This window comes from Dipodomys merriami, unplaced genomic scaffold (genome assembly GCF_024711535.1).
Source record: "Dipodomys merriami isolate MVZ:Mamm:240054 unplaced genomic scaffold, mDipMer1.0.p SCAF_126, whole genome shotgun sequence".
Lineage (NCBI taxonomy): Eukaryota > Metazoa > Chordata > Mammalia > Rodentia > Heteromyidae > Dipodomys > Dipodomys merriami.
This window is the reverse complement of record NW_027202560.1, coordinates 2,749,891-2,768,166: the sequence shown is the minus strand read 5'-3', so window position 1 is coordinate 2,768,166 and position 18,276 is coordinate 2,749,891. Positions and strand designations below refer to the sequence as shown.

Genomic DNA, 18,276 nt, shown 5'->3' with positions numbered 1-18,276 from the left:
AGCTGGGGAGGATGTACAGGAATTTTCCCCAGGAGGGACACAACGTTCTCCATTGCTAAGTAGGAAGCACTGTAGCCTTAGCAGAGATCACCAGCCCCAAACCAGTAAAGAAACACCTGTCACCATCAATCATTGAGTAGGCAAAGAATCTCAGGCTCTGAGGTAACTTCCTAAGCATCTGAGGTGACTTCCTAAGCATCAGAGGTGATTTTTATTCCTCTGAGATCATTTTCCCTTCTGCTGAGGTCACTTCCTCTTCTTCTGAGCTCACTTCCTCTTCCTCTTAGTGTGCTTCCTTTTCCTCAGAGCTCACTTCCTATTTCTCTGAATGTACTACCTCATCCTCTGAGGTCACTTCCTAAGCATTTGAAGAGCTTCCTCTTCTGCCTCATCATGCCTCCTGCAGACAATGATGGGTCCCCCACAGGTCCCACAGTCACTTTCTCCCTCTGAGGCCACTTCCTCTTCTTCTGAGGCCATTTCCTCTTCCTTTTCCTCAGAGGCCACTTCCTCTTCCTCTGCAGTCACTTCCTAACCATCTGGGGAACTTCCTCCTCTGCCCCATCATGCCTCCTTCAGACTGACCAGCCCCCCCGGGGCTTCACTCACTTCTTCCTCTGAGCTCACTTCCTGTGCCTCTAAGACCACTGTCTCTTCCTCTGAAGTCACTTCCTCACCCACTGAGCTCACTTCTTCCTCTGAACTCACTTCCTCCTCTGCCCCATCACCTTTCACTCAGACTATGACAAGTTCTCCACCCCCAAGACCCTGAGGTCAGTTCTGAGTGCTCTCCACCCACACACCCCCTTGCTCACCTCTACTATTTCCTCTCTCTCTGCCCTGTGCTCACTGTACACACCTTCATCTGGCCCAGCCCAGAAGTTTGGTTCTAAACCCTCTTCTGCCTGGACCTGGTGGAAGTTTCCCCGCTCTCTCTCCCAACCCTTCCAGCGCCTTTATTGGTTTCTTGTGCCACCACTCGCATGACCAGAGTTAAAATCTCTACCACTGATGTCGAGTGAGCCTGAGTTCTTGGGGACCCATGTTGAATTACGGCTAATATTTTTGGGGTGGGCATCCCTGTGAGTCTGGGGATGGACCCAGGAAAAGCACACACTGTGATTTCCTCCTGTTTCATGGGCTAATAAGAAATAATTCTTACTCCATCTCCACCTTGGACTGAACAACGAATGGACCAAAGGGTGTAGTTTGAGTCTAACCCAATCCTCTGCATTCCTAGGTTCTGATGGTTGGGTAAGGAGAGAAATCAGGCTTTGAACCACGATCCTCCAGATTTCAGCCTCCTGAGTAGCTAGGATGGCAGGTGTGAGCCTGGAGTTATTCTGAATAATAATAATAATAATAATAATAATAATAATAATAATAATAATAATAATAATAACTACTCTAGGGTTCTTTTCTAGAATTCAGTTTGTCCAATCATTCCATTGGAATGGGCTGGGCAGGGGACATTGAGTCAATCATCCATGTAAGAATGATATGTTTAGGATGTGGTTTACTGGATCACTAGGTTAAGTATTGTGGGAGCACAAATTTCAGGAGAAGGGGCGGAGGAGGATGAGGAGGAGGAAGTAGCAAAGCTGGAAGTCAAGATAGATGACCTCGTAGGAGAGGAAAAAAAAAAGCAAAAAACAAAAAACTTCTGGAAAGCAAGGATTGTTCAACTTCCCAGAGGACTATTCTGCTGGAATGGGGTGTGTGGGGGTGGGAAGCAGATTCCTGGACAAGTTTCTGCCTGTGAAGGGAAGTCTACCTGTGAGGAAGGAAGTGAGCAGAGAAGAAAGAAATCCCACTGCTTCCTGTCCCACATCATTCTGTCTTTCTTCTTCCCCAAGTGACCCACCCCCCCAAAAAAAACACTCATTTTGGACACGTGAATTATGACCACAGCCTCCTTCGAGAGCGAATTTTTAATTCCAACCTGGAACATTATACACCCAGAATAAAGGGCTTCCACGAACAGGCTGGGTCCTTATTCCTGGGGACAATAATCTGTAGGGAGAAATTTAAAAAAAAAAAAAAGAAAAACAGGACGAGGGAGAAGAAATTAAACAAAAAAAATTACAGGATTATGGAAAGAGGTTTGATTGGACCAAGGCCAGGGCTCTTAGGGGAAGGATTTCAATTTCAGGATTTGGGGGTATTCTGGAGGGAAGAGGATCCTGGAAACTCGCCTGTTTCCAGGATGTGTTGGAAGCTGGAAACCAGAGGTTCCTCTCGGGCGAGCTTCTCCTCAGTCAGACTCTGTCCCTTTTCTTTTTTTTTTTCTTTTTTTTTTAATTTAATTTTATTTGTGAACATAGTGTACAGAGGGGTTACAATTACATGGGCAGGATAATGCGTACATTTCTTACCAAGCATTGCAGCCTCCTCCTTTTGTTTACCCTTCACGTCCCTTCCCAGCCCCTCCCTCCTCCCCAATCCCAATCCTTCTCCTTCCCCCCCACTCCCCCCCCCCTGCACCGATGTTGTAAAGCTCGTTTTGGACATGACAAGGAAATCAGGAAGATGCATAATTCAATGCAGCCTAGACAAGTATGGTTACTCAGGAGGAGGCTGAGATCTGATAGGATCACCAGCCTTAGGGCAAGGAGAGTCCTTGAGATTATGATCGCTCATGAAACTACCAACAAACCAGAAGTTGTGCTATATTTAAGGCTCAATGTGGTAGTGTCCAGGCTAGAGCTGAAGAACCTCAGGTACAGTAATCCATGGCCCTGAGTTCAAAACACACTATGGCCCTGGGCTTTTTGTGCTCAAGATTAGCATTCTACCATTTTTACTCTGGGTCCTGGGCACTGTCCCCTAGCTTCTTCAGATCCAGGCTGGTGCTCAGTACCACACTGAACCACAAATATGGCAGGACTTCCAGTTTGCCCATGATCCTCTAGATGTCAGCCTCCTCCTGAGTAGCTGGAATGACAGGCATGAGCCACAGGTGACTGGCTCTCATTACTTCTCTTATTAACTGTAACTCCCCTGTTCAATGCATTTACAATGAAAATTTAAAACAACAAAACAAAACATTACCCTAGGGCACAAAATGTGGTACAGTGCTTTCCTAGCATGCATGAAGCCCTGCGTTCAATTCCTCATTATAACACATACACACACACACACACACACACAGAAGCCAGGAGTGGTGCTGTGGCTAAAGTGGTAGAATGCCCAGCCTTGAGCAAAAAAGAAGCTCTGGGACAGCGCGCTAAGGGTCCTGAGTTCAAACCCCAGGACTGTTGTCATGTTGGAGACCATTCTATTTCAGAATGTTCAATGACTGTTTATCTGCAAGAAAATTTGCATTTGTCTTCACCGCTTGGATCACTCATTAGGAGAGCTCAAAAGGGAGATGTAGTCAATCCACCGACAGGGAATAGGCTTTGCTTCGTCTGCTGAGTTTAGGTGGGATGATCATTTCCAGGGTGGGTAGCTAGGTGACACAAACCCATGATGGCTGAGTGTGTGTGTGTGTGTGCATGTGTGTGTATGACACACAGGTCCCTATCTGGTGTGTTATACAAATCAATGTGCACGTGACAGAGTCAGAACTTTTGCAGGAGAAACATGGATTTCTGTTGGGGGACGGTCCCTGAGAAATCCATTCTGATTCCTCTACTTCCACAATAAAGGTTGAGCTCACGGGCCACTGGGATCATGTGTGTGGTCTGTCCTCTTTATCCACGTTCTGGTTGTAAAAGACCATGGTGCCTCTGCCTTGCTCCACCACCTAGAAATAGTTCTTCCTAAAGTCTTCAATGGGTGAGGGGTGGCTGGGAGGGATGGATCAGGATCAGCTCAGGTCCCCCTTCCTAGTCTGGTTGGACTAGAACTTACAGATGCCCATGTTCATTGCTCGCTACTGTGACATGCTAAATATGGACATCTCTTGTGATGGATGTCATGAGATTGCTCCCCTAGCACTGCTACCGGTGTCTTTAATGCAGTGACATGGATCTCTGCAAAACTTGCTTCCTAGGTAAACTTCATAGACTTGAGTATGCCATACTCAATAGTAATAATTGTTATTATTTTATGTGATCTTGCCACTTAAAAACTTCACATTGGGGCTGGGAATGTGGCTTAAGGATAGAGTGCTTGCCTCTCATGCATGAAGCCCTGGATTCGATTCCTCAGAAAAACAGAAAAAGCTGGAAGTGGTGCTGTGGCTCAAGTTGTAGAAGGCTATCTTTGAGCACAGAGAGGCTCAGGGAGAGTGCCCAGGCCCAGAGTTCAAACCCCACGACATATATATATATATATATATATATATATATATATATATATATATATATATATACACACACACACACACACACACTTACATTACACTGTATGGTACTTGCATTCAGCAATACCTCCTGCTGATGTGTTCAAAGGACAGTGCAATAGAAACTCAATATCTGGCATCGTTGGTTTTCTTGGCTTTGTCCATGGTAAACCTGGTATTTCTATTGATACAATATATGCAGTTTCACAATTCATATTGATAATACTTAGGATAACTGATCTTTTCAGCAAATGCTTTTCTTTCTCTAGGCAGGCATTCAGCAGTTGAATCAAGCTGTTGGACTTAAAAAGTGATCCCAAAATTTGCTTGCAAAATGACATTTCAAAGATTTTAGGTGTGTCATCAGTAATTCTGTAATAGTGCTAAAAGAAGCCCTAATAAAAGATTTGTGGCAGGGCTGATCAGAGTTTCTGCTTTTGGTTGGCCATTTGAACATAGCAACTAGATTTTGGCCTCCCGAGCAGTGGTATGGCTGGCTTGAAAATTGTTTGCTTCAAAAAGGGCTCCCTTAGATTTCAAGAGAAATCTTGAGCATCAGTTTGATGGGCAGTGAAGGAATTACAACATGTAAAAATGATTAAATAAAATTTATTGACTTCAAATAAAAAATATACATACACACATATATGTATGTGTATATATGTATGTATGTATGAATATATGTAAACTTTAAAAAATTTTTAGGGGGAAGATGGCGGAGGAGAAGCTGGAATCTGAACAAGCTCTTGCATAGAAAGCAGTTTTAGAGTTCCAGTGAACAGTCCTAAGCCAGAGAATCACACCAAGTGTGCCATCACAGGACAGAGAGTTAGGCAAGAGAGGGGAAGCCAAGGCAAGGAGACACATCTGAGCGCTTGCCAGCAGCCGCCACGGTGGCAGCAGGGTCGCGGCGGCAACTGCAGGGCACCCATACCTGAGCCACAGAGAGTCCGGGACGAAGAAGCCAGACGCAGTGGGGGAGCGGATTCTACTCAACACCAGCAAGAACTGAAAAGGGGCGGACATCTTCATCCTGCAGTTTGCAGACCAGAGACGACCCAGGATCCAAGACTCGGCGTGAGTACAAGCCTGACGTCCTCACTCCATCTCAGGGAGCAGAGGAGGGAAGGCCACCCCTTCCCCCCCAGCAACAGTGATCTCCATCTTGGATACCGACAAAGCTCAGAGGAGCTGCTAGCTCCAACTCAGGCCTTGGAATAAAATGAGTCATTGAGCAGGTCACAAGAACTTAACGGCAAAGTGACCTGCCAGACTCAGCTCCATCCAGGGAAAAGTCACCCAGCTCAGGCGCCAGCCATAAGAGTGGCTTTCCGCTCTGGGTAACCAGAGCCAGAGACTGCCCCTCCCTCTAGCAGCCTCCACAATCAATTGAAATACAGACACCCTGAGAATGGCTCCAGGCTGGGCGCTGTGAGTTTTTCACAAAATAGCCCGAGGGAAAAGCAACTGTTTGTTGAAAGGCCTCAACTCTACCCAGAACCTAGCCTCATCACTGCATCCCCCTCATTTGTGATTCTCAAAGCAGATCACCCTCCCAGAAAACTAACCAGGGAGGGGGATCTCAAAATCTTGGGTAAAACAGAGCATTTTTCTGCCTGATCGAACAAACTGACTTAAGAAAACAATCAAGCCACAGGACCCCAAGCTGACCAGAGACTCCAACAAGAGGCTGGTTACAGACAAAAAGGAGATATAGGATTCTTCCCACCCCTCCCAAAAAAACCAAAAAAAAAAATCAAAGAAATTTTTTCTTCTTATTCTTCTTCTTCTTTTGGTACCTTATATATTTATAATTGTTTTTTTCTAAAACTTTTATTAATCTTTAATTTTTTCCTTTTTTGAATAAAATTGTTTTCCAGAAACTTTTTTTTCTCTTATAATTTTTATTTTAGGAATACTTGAATGTGCGTTTTCCTATCTTTTCTTGTCTTCTTTCTCTTTTTCTTTCTTTTTTAAATTATCTTTTTGTTTTTTGTTTAGCTCTACTGATCTTCTGATCTTTATTTCTCCCTTTCTTATTCTTTTCACCTTTTCCTCTCTTTTGTTCTGCTTTACGTGACTTAACTCTTGTCCTGCACATCCTCAGATATACCCTTACTTAACAAGTAGACCCTATCCCCCATTGTGTACACACTTAATCCACAAATTTATTACTCAATTCAAAACCTCTGAGACTTCAATTCCTTAATAGCAGTACTACCTCTTTATACCTATATAATATTTTAAGCATTTTGTTAAGTTTTTCCCAACTCCTCTATGTCCCTCCCCTTCTCTCAATATATTCACATTCCTCTCTAAATAGCTTGTCTTTTTTTTTCTCCATAATAATATTAATTTTTAAGTTTATATTTTTTTTGGTCTCTTTTCATTTCCCTTTCCCTTTCTTCTTTTTCTCTCTCTCTCTACTTGCATCCTACCCAACCTATTTCCTGCATTGAGATTAGGACATAGTTAACTCTCCCTGTGCCTCCCCACACCAATCTATTCCTATTTTTTACCCACATCTCTCCCTAACCCTAATAATTTCTGGTTTCCAAATACTTCTCTGTGGTTCAAAGCTCATTAACATATAGTTGTTTGATGTTGAATAGATGTATCTGTTGAACTAGATTGTATCTGTAGACTATTGACTGTACAAATGCAAACTCTGGTTTATGGTTGCCTTAAGATAGGGTTCTAGCACAAAACTGGTGCTATTTTCATCTCAAATGGTCAGAGTAAGCCGGAAAAACACAAGAAAAATGGCAAATCCTGGTATATTAATTCCCAATCTTGATAATCAGGGGACAGAACAGATAATAAATGATCCACAGGAGAGTTCCCAAGTAGCTCTACAAACACTGCTGGCAAACATGACAAATGAAAAGTTTGACAACTTACAAAGGACTCTGTATGAGCATGATAGGGAGAGAGAGGAGGCATCCCAAAAGTTTATACAGGAATATCATAAGTGTGAGGAAGCTACTCAAAAACTGATACAGGATTTGCGTGAGCAGCTTGAGAATACTCAAGAGAAAGGGATGAATAGCGTGAGCAGGCTGAGAACACTCAAAGAGAACTGCAGGAATCCCACAAACACGAGGAAGCTAATCAAAGAGTAATACAGGAATTGAGAGACCAGGTAGAGAACACACAAAGATCACTAAAGGCATTCATGGAATCCATTAACAAAGAGCTGAAGGAAGTCAGGGAGACCACAAAGGGAATGCTGAATGGAACCCAACAGAAGGAATAGGGGTCCAAAGAAACCATAACCAATCAACTAAGTGATTTGAGAACAAACACTGAACACCAAATTAAGGAAGTAAAGAAATTCATACAAGACCTAAAACAGAGCTTCAACAAAGAATTTGAAGCCATCAAAGCTGACCATTTAGAAGGAAAAGAGATTTAAAAAAAAACAAAGTAGAGAGTATTGACAGCAGGTTAGACCATGCAGAAGATCGAATCTCAGGGATTGAAGACAGCGTAGATATTATAGAGAAAGAACAAACAACCATAAAAGACAAGTCCTAGAAATATGATAGATCTATCCAACACCTGGAAGACACCATCAGAAGGCCTAACTTAAGGATAGTCGGTGTAGAGGAGCACCTAGAAATAGAAGTTAATGGTCTAGGAAATTTGTTTAACAGGATCCTAGCAGAGAACTTCCCAAACATACAAAAAGATAGCACTATTCAGATACAAGAAGCTTTTAGAACCCCAAATAGACCAGACCAGAATAGGACATCCCACCATCACATTATAATCCACACAGGATCAACTCAGACCAAGGAAAAGATCCTTAAAGCTGTCAAGGAGAAACGGTTAACCACTTATAAAGGGAAATCACTTAGAATCACCTCAGATTTCTCAGCAGAGACAATCAAAGCAAGAAGAGCCTGGAATGATGTATGCCATGCCCTAATAACAAACAACTATCAACAAAGAATACTGTACCCAGCTAAACTCTCCTTCATAACTGAAGGCCAAATAAAAACCTTCCATAGCAAAGAAAAATTGAAACAATACATCTCCACCAAACCAGCCATACAAAAGATTCTTAAAGATGTCCTACACATAGAAAACCAACAAGACCACAATAAAGGCCAAGAAACTGCACCCAAACTGAGAATCCAAGAACCATAGGAAGAACCCAGTTTTCACAGCCCCCAAGAAGGTGGATAACATGGCAGGAACTCCCAAATACCTCTCAGTCCTATCTCTTAACGTTATCGGACTGAACTCTCCAATTAAGCGACATAGAATGTCTAGTTGGATTAAAAAACAAGACCCTTCTATCTGCTGCCTGCAGGAGTCACATCTTGCCCGTAAAAACAAACACATTTTCAATGTTAAAGGCTGGAACAAAATCTACCAAGCAAACGGCCCCCATAAACAGGCGGGAGTTGCAATCCTAATATCAGATAAAATAGACTTCAAATTAAAATTCGTGAGAAGAGATAAAGAAGGTCGCTACATACTAATTAAAGGATCCCTCCTTCAGGAGGATATTACAATTCTAAATATCTATTCGCCAAACAAGGGAGCACCCAAATTTATCAAAGAAACACTACTTTCCCTCAAATCCCATATAGATCCAAAGACATTAAATGTTGGGGATTTTAACACACCACTCTCCCCACTAGATAGATCAACTCAGCAAAAACTCAACAGAGAAACCGCAGATCTAAACAGCTGCATAGATCAACTAGACTTAACAGACATTTACCGAACATTTCACCCAGCAGCATCAGAATACACGTTTTCTTCAGCAGCACATGGAACGTTTTCTAAAATAGACCACATTTTAGGCCACACAGCAAACTTGTCTAAATTCAGAAACATTGAAGTTATACCTTGCATTCTCTCTGAGGACAACGGAATAAAATTAGAACTCAACACCAAAAGCCACCAAAGAAAGTCCGGTATCACATAGAGGCTGAACAACACACTGCTGAATCATGAGTGGGTCATGGAAGAGATTAGAAAGGAAATTTAAATGTTCTTGCTATTCAACAAAAATGAACACACAAATTGCCAGCTCCTCTGGGACACAGCAAAGGCAGTACTCAGAGGCAAGTTTAAAGCTCTGAGCTCCTACATCAACAAATTGGAAAGATCTGAATCTAACAATTTAATGACACATCTTAACCTCCTTGAAAAAGAGCAGCAAGATAAACCCCAATCCTGTAGACGGAAAGAAATGATTAAAATTAAATCAGAATTAAATGAATTAGAATCCAAAAAAGCTATACAAAGAATCAATAAAACAAAGAGTTGGTTCTTCGAAAAACTTAACAAAATGGACAGACCCTTTGCAAGTCTTATAAGAAAAAGAAGAGAACACACCCAAATTAATAAACTAAGAGATGAGAATGAAAACATCACCAGGGAAACAACCAAGACTTAGAACATTATAAGGGAATATTTCTCAAAACTTTATACTAATAATTTTGAGAACTTGAAAGAAATGGAGCTTTTCCTAGCAAATATTGATATGACAAAACTAAACCAAGATGAGTTAAACTATCTTAACAGGCCGATATCAAGCATTGAAATAGAAACAGCAATAAGAGACCTCCCAGCTAAGAAAAGTCCAGGACCAGATGGTTTTACAGCGGAATGTTACAAGGCCTGCTCACACCAATACTCCTCCAGCTCTTCAATGAAATTGAAAGAGAAAGCTCACTACCGAACACATTCTATGAAGCCATCAAAACACTCATCCCAAAACCAGGCAGGGACTCATCAAAGAAAGAGAACTATAGACCAATTTCTTTGATGAACTTTGATGCAAAACTTCTCAACAAAATTTTGGCCAATCGACTTCAACAATTCATCTATAAATCAGACACCCTGATCAAACAGGATTCATTTCAAGGATGCAAAGCTGGTTCAATATACGCAAATCAATTAATACTATTCATCACATAAACAGGAGCAAGGATAAGAACCACATGGTTATCTCAATAGACGCAGAAAAAGCATTCAACAAGATCCAACACCCCTTTATGATGAAGGTTTTGGAAAAATTAGGAATCCATGGAACATTCCTCAATACAATAAAGGCTGTATATGACAAACCTACAGCCAGCATTATACTCAATGGTGAAAAACTACAGCCATTTCCTCTTAACTCAGGAACAAGACAAGGATGCCAATCTCTCCACTTCTCTGCTATCTGGTATTAGAATGCCTAGCCACAGCAATAAGACAAGATGCAGACATAAATGTGATCCAAAGAGGGAAAGAAGAAATAAAACTCTCCCTCTTTGCAGATGACATGATCTTGTATTTAAAGAATCCCATAGACTCCACTCCCAAATTACTCAAGTTGATTCAAAACTTTGGCATAGTAGCAGGTTATAAAATTAACCCCCCAAAATCAATGGCTTTTCTGTATGCCAACAATGAGAAAAGTGTGGCTGAAATTAGGAAATCAAATCCATTTGTAATAGCCCCACAGAAAATAAAATACCTAGGAATTAACTTAACCAAAGAAGTGAAGGACTTCTATGATGAAAACTTTAAAACCTTGGAAAAGGAAATCAACACAGAACTTAAAAAATGGCAAAACTTCCCATTCTCCGGGATTGGAAAGAATAACATCGTGAAAATGGCAATACTTCCCAAGGCTATCTTCAAATTCAAAGCAATACCTATCAAAATTCCAACCTCATTCTTCAAGGAAATAGAAGAGGCAATCCAAAAATTCATATGAAACAATAAAAGACCCCAAATAACAAAAATGCTACTCAACGGAAAGAACACTGCTGGAGGAATATCAATACCAAATTTCATACTCTACTATAAAGCCATAGTAATCAAAACAGCTGGGTATTGGCATAAGAACAGACCTCAGGACCAATGGAATAGAATTGAAAACCCAGAAATGAACCTACAGACCTATAGCCATCTAATCTTCGATAAAGGAGCTAAAACAATAGAATGGAAGAAAGACAGCCTCTTCAGTAAATGGTGCTGGCAATATTGGTTAACTACATGTAGAAAACTAAAGCTCGATCCTTATATTTCACCCTGCACCAGAATAAACTCCAAATGGATCAAAGACCTTGAAGTCAAAGCAGACACTCTGAAAACATTACAGGATGGAATAGGAGAAACCCCAGGTCTCCTTGGTTCAGGCCGAAATTTTCTGAATAGAGACCTGGAAACACAACAAATCAAAGAAAGGTTGGACAAATGGGATTGCATATAGTTGCAGAGCTTCTGCAGGGCCAAACAATGGACAAGGGTCTCATATCTAAAATATACTTGGAACTCAAAAAATTAAACCCTCCAACAACAAATCCTCAAAGAAAAAACTGCCCAATAAATATGTGGGTGAAAGCCTGAAAGAGAAACTTCTCTGTAGAAGAAAGAAGCATGGCCAATAGACACATGAAGAAATGTTCAACATCCCTAGCCATAAAAGAAATGCAAATCAAAACAACTTTGAGATATCTCCTCACTCCAGTTAGAATGGCAAAAATCAAGAACTCTAACAACAACAGATGCTGGAGGGGATGTGGACAGAAAGGAACCTTACTTCATTGTTGGTGAGAATGTAAACTTGTTCAACCACTTTGGAAAGCAGTATGGAGTTTCTTCAAATGACTTCATATAGAGCTCCCCTATGACCCAGCAATCCCACTTTTGGGCATTTTCCCAAATGTTTACAAACAAGACCACACTAAAGCTACCAGCACAACTATGTTTATTGCAGCATTATTTACCATAGCTAAGATATGGAACCAACCTAGATGCCCCTCAGTAGATGAATGGATCAAGAAAATGTTGTATATATACAAAATGGTATTTTATGCATCCATCAGAAAGAATGACATTGTCCCATTTGTTAGGAATTGGTAAAACTTGGAAAAAATTATATTAAGTGAAGTAAGCCAGGCCCAAAGAAACATAGGTCCCATGGTTTCCTTTATTTGCAATATCTAGTATATGTATGAGTCAAGCGGAAAAGGTCAGATAATGTGATGTCAGGAAAATGAACCTTTAGATATGTATTTTAATGTTTTTTTTCTATCATGCATGTGTTTCCAACGCATTTATAAGATTATCTCTTTGTTGCATTGTATGTCCCTTCCCCACAGTATAAACCCTGTTTCACTATATTTGATGTCAGTATAACTTGTGGAGGAGATGGGGAAAAACCAGTTGTTTAAGGATACAGGTGGACCTGTTGCAACAATGAGAAGTACAAGTTGTCATGTCCAAAACGAGCTTTACAACGTCGGTGTGGTGGGGGGGATAGGGGGGAAGGAGAAGGATTGGGATTGGGTGGGGGAGGGGAAGGCTGGGAAGGGATGTTAAGTGTAAACAAAGGAGGAGGCTGCAATGCTTGGTAAGAAATGTCCGCATTATCCTGCCCATGTAATTGTAACCCCTCTGTACAGTATGTTCACATATAAAATAAAATAAAATAAATGTACTCACTATCTTGCCCATGTAATTGTCACCCCTCAGTACAGTATTTTCACAATAAATAAAAAGAATCTGTGGTATATATACACAAAAAAAATTCTTTAGTACATTTGACTTGTATGCACTGAAGCAAAGTACACTGACAATGTTGAACATTGTGGCTTCTTGTCTGTTGATCTTATAGTAAAAGATACAGCCCCTACCCTGATGTACTGTTAGTATAAGAGTGATGTGTTGAGTAATAAATAAGTAGTGCAGACTTTTTCTAGAAAAATTTGGTAGTATAGCAGCACTTCTATACTATTTCTGTCATGGAGGAGATGGGATAAGTACTGGTTTTTGGAGAAAGTCACAGTCAGGTGATATGAACTAAATGCTACAGAGGGTAGAACAAGCCAAGTACAGAAGTGAGCATCTAGAAGGAATTTAGGTAGACACACTTGAGTGACTGTCCGACTAAGTGATGGATTAAGACAGGCAGAGCTCAGGTTGTGAGATCCCAAGATGCTAGGTTTAGTCATTTGAAGTCTGCAGAGAATGAGGGAGACAATAACAAGGTCTCAAGGAGGAAAGCATGTCTGTGTCAGTCTCACTTAGGAATCAGTCTCAGTAGTCACAAAGGCATTGGAGTCAGGGCCAGGTTCATGGTAGTGAGAATAGAGGCGATAAAATATGATGTATAAAGCAGAGTCCAAATCAAGTTGGAGATGCCATGAAGTAAGGAAGAGGCAAGAGCAGCCTGTCTCGTGCCTTTAATTCCCTCTTACTCCCTTGTCACATTGTCTTCTGATCATTCTGCAGTGCTTGCTAGCAGAGGCACCAACAGATGCTTAACTCATGTCAAAAGAGAGTCATGGGAGAAATCTCACAAATCTACCCGGGGGCTTTTGTTTGCCAAACAGCAATCATGCTAGGAACTGATTTTTGCAGTATGACATTGTCCAGGAGCTCTTTGCTGAGAATATATATTTTTTAATAATTGTATTGTTATTATTAAGTTGTTAAGGGGTTATCATTTCATGAAAACGTCATTTATGCACTCAGTTATCAGGACAGAGCTAACTGGTCCCCAGAAGATATGTGTGGACTCTGCCCTCCTGAACAATAGATGGGAGCAGCTGTAGTGTTTGGATTGATTTTTGTGGCCCTTCTCCAAGCATTCTGTTCCATCCACTTCACACTGATCATTTCTGTCTAGGTGGAGTGAAGCCTGAAGGCCATGGAGATGACCATAAAATGTTCAACATGGAGTTTACCTGTGACCACTGCCAGGGTCACAGGCCGAAGAATGAACTGCAATGTGTGTGATGACTTTGATCTTTGATATGGATGCTATGCAGCAAGGAAATATTCCTATGGGTATGTCTCAGATGACTTGCACACACTTCACATCTTCTTGATGTATATCTTTGCTTAGTAAGAAGCCTGCTGTTCAGGCACCAGTGGCTCATGCCTGTAATCCTAACTACTCTGGAGACTAAGATCTGAGGATCATGGTTAGAAGCCAGACCTGGCAGGGAAGTCCATGAGACTCTTAATTCCAAAAAAAATCTAGAACTATGGCTCAAGTGGTAGAGTACTAGCTTTGAGCAAAAAGGCCCAGGCCTGTGCTGGCTGCTGGTGGCTCACATCTACAATCCTAGTTATTCAAGGAGAATGAGATCTGAAGATCATGGTTCAAAGCCAGCCCAGGAGGAAAGTCCGTGAGACTCTTACCTCAATTTCTCAAGAAAAAGCCAGAAGCGGTGCTGTGGCTCAAGTGATAGAGGGCTAGCATTGAGCAAAAGGAACTGAGACAGTGCCCCAGGCTGACAAAAAGAAAAACGAAAGAAAGGAAAAAAGCCCAGGTCTTGAATTCAAACCCCATGACCAGCACACATATGTGCACACACACACACACACACACAAACACACACACACACACACACACACACACACACACACACACACACACACACACACACACACACACACACACACACACACATGCACGCACATGCACTAGACTTTTTTTTAAAAAGCCAAGTTCTGACCTCCACTGTCAGTTCACTTTTTCTGGGGTCTCCTATAATCCACATACCCGCACTGCACCAGTTGCTAGTGAAAAATTGTGTTTAACATGCAAATATGTTCGAAGGTGCCCCATCCTTCTTCCAGAAGCCTGTAATTTGGGTAAGCAGGCCTCAGACAAGAGTCTCACAAATTAGAGAACAGCCAGGGACATTGACTCCTGGAATACAAATCCTGAATCATTCATTCATACAACTATTCATCTTATATTTTCTGTATACCAGGCTTGGGACAAGGAGCTAGAAGAAAGAACAGTGAACCAAAAAGAAAGTCCCTGCTCTCAAGAGCCAAGAATCAACAAATAATACCAACTTTAGTATTAGGCCACGCATGGTCACATAAAGTCTATTAGGAGACAGAGGAAAAGAGGATCATGATTTGAGGCTAACTCGGGCAAAAAGCTAATGAGATTGCATCTCCAACAATAAGGTTGCTATCATGGTACACATTTGTGATCACAGTTATGTAAGAGGCTTTTAGGTAGGAAGATCACATCAGCAAAAGATGTGAGAAAAACTAAAGAAAAGAGATCTGGGGATATGGCTCAAATGGAAAAGCCCAGCAAGCATGAAGCTCTGGGTTCAAATACCAAATACTGCAAAAAATAATAATAATTAAAAAATATAGCTCTGTGGTTTCTTTTTTTCCCCCAATGATAAGAATCATACCCAGGGCCTCACATGCTACACATGTATTCTACCACTTAGTTATACACTAAGCCCTTCCTTTATTAAAGTAAGTTTTTGTTTTTAAAAAAATTTAAACCTAGCCAAAACTAGAGAGACCAGTTCACTGTCCCAATACCCAGATTCAGCAATTAGGAAGATTTTGTTATATGTTCTTAAGTTTATTTGAGTCTTTTTCCTCCATAAAGTTTTTTTTGTTTTGCTTTGCTTTTTTTGGGGGGGGGTACGGTTGTGGGGCCTGAACTCTGGGCCTGAGCACTGGCCCTCAGCTCTTCAGCTTAAGGCTAGCACTCTATCACTTGAACCACAGCACCACTTCCAGCTTTTTTCTTTTTGCTTATGTGGTGCTGAGGAATCGATCCTAGGGCCTCAGGCATGCAAGGCAAGTGCTCTACCACTGAGCCACCTTCCCAGCCCTTTGCTTTGCTTTTTTAAGAGAAGGTCTCATTATGTTGCCCAGTTCAACCTTGAACTCAAAATCCTCCCGCTTGAGCCTTCCAAGAACATAATTCCTTTCACCCTAGTCTCCCAAGTGCTGGGACTACAGGCTTACGCTGCTACACCTAGCTTGTTAAAAGATTTTAAACAAATTTAATATCTTAAATCATTTTGTGCTGTGTACTTTATATTTACCTCTAAGTTATGAGCATTATCTCATATTACCAAAACACTATTTGCACATCTTGCAAAATTCACAATAAGGAGTTTTTACTTAGCCTGATTTCCACAGGCAGTTTTCTATGGGGTTATGAAATCCAGAAATGGTATGCCAGTGTTGGTTCTTTGTTTCCAAGGTGCAAATCCATATCTCCCCTTAAATTTTCAATAACAACAACTTACAGGTATTAATGTTCAGTGGCAGCCAAGCCTGGGTTCCTGTTTGGAGTGACAAATCATAATAATGCCTTGCCTTTGCAGCCATTTTCCTACCCATAGCATCACAGCCTATCCCATGGTGACCATCCAGATCAGTGGCCACCAGAGGCTCATCCAGCCATATATCCACAACTACTCCTGGCTGCTCTGTGCTGCCTTGGCTCTCTATAGTGCCCATGTGACCAGCACAGAGGACATGGATGGGGAAAAACTGGGTCCTCAGGCCTGCAGCAGTGTCGCCATCCTTCCGAGCCAGTGCATGCAGCTCGTCGGGGACTGTCTGGTGAAGGCTCACCAGGGCAAAGGAGATTGTTCTTCATGCACAGAGTAGACCCCAGCTAGTGGTGGAGGCAAAGCCCAGGCATCAGTGAAAGATGATGCTAGTCTCAGAAGCAGCAGGGTCTTGTGGCCTACAAGAGTGATTCACCCCAGCCTAGAATTTAAATCTCAGGCTCACTTGAGAGGACTATTGGTATAAAGTAACATTTAGTTTCTCAAAATGTTTACATGATGTTACAAAAATAATAAGTAGAATTCTTGAAGTCTGTGGATAGAATATTTAGTACTTGAATGTTCATAACTTTGCTTAGGAAAGCCAGATAGATATTGTTAACATAGAGGGCAAATCTATTTCCATATGCCAGATAAGAGTTATCTATAAAGTAATTTAGCAGGCTTTGGTGTTGCACATCTGTAATCCCCACATCCCAGAGGGAGCTTCTCCTTTTCTATTTCTAAATACCCTATGTGGTTAAAATGTATCCTTCCTCCAATCTATTTAGCAAACACTGAAACTGCCCTGGAAAGGACTGAAAAACCCCTGGTAAGTATTGTACTATAGGAATGCCTATTGCAGGTAACCATAATTCCACAATCAAACACTGGAATCCAGGGATTAAAAAAAAATCTTCACTAGCTATACAACAGTAAAGGACCTCATATCTAAAATATACTTAGAGATCCAAACATACCCCCAAAACAAATCCTCAAAAAACAACCACCCCATTAATAAGTGGACTAAAGAATTAAAAAGAACTTCTCTGAAGGGGAAATAAAAATGGGCAATAGACACATGAAAAAATGTTCAACATCTCTGGCCATGAAAGAAATGCAAATCAAAACTACATTGAGATTCTACCTCACCCCAGTTAGCATGGACCATTATCAAGAAAACTAATTTGAACAGATCCTGGAGAGGGTGTGGCCAAAAGAGAACACTACTACACTGTTGGTGGGAATGTAAACTTGTTCAACCACTCTGGAAAGCAGTATGGAGGTTTCTTAAAATACTAAACATGGAGCTCCCCTATGATCCAGCAATCCCACTCCTGGACATTTACCCAAAAGACCATAAACAGCACCTATGTTTACTACATCATTATTTACCATTGCTCAGATACTGAATCAACCAAGATGCCCCTCATTAGATTCATGGATCAAGAAAATGTAGTATATATACACAATGGAATTCTATGCTTCCATCATAAAAAATGGCATCGCTCCATTTCCATTTCCAAATGGAAAGACATGGAAGCAATCATATGAAGTGAACTAAGTCAGACCCAAAGAACATAGTCTCCATGGTTTCTCTCATTTTTAATAGTTAGTGTGTATCTAGGATAATCCTAGCAGAGGGTCGCAATAGCTCAATAGCTATGTACATATGATGCTAATCAAAATGAACTCCAAGATATGGAAATGAGGGTTTTGTTTTGTTTGTCATTTTAGTGTACTGTTTGCAGTTATTTCTTTTTTCTTTCATTTTTCCCCCCTTTGGTTTATTCCATATGGTCACTGTCTTTGATTTCATTACCCTTTGTCTTGTATATAAGTTTACCTGATTTTGTGAAGGGAAGGGAACCATAGAAACAGTGGGACAAGGGTAAACCAATGCAACATTACATGCTA

General features: G+C 41.1%; 1 non-coding gene across 1 annotated transcript; it reads left to right on the top strand.

The window, feature by feature from the left end:
• The first annotated feature begins 4,345 nt into the window (after positions 1-4,345).
• LOC138824121 (small nucleolar RNA SNORA8) lies at positions 4,346-4,483 on the top strand. Its single transcript, XR_011371002.1, has one exon. It is a non-coding gene; the product is annotated as a small nucleolar RNA SNORA8 (small nucleolar RNA).
• Positions 4,484-18,276: the final 13,793 nt, after the last annotated feature.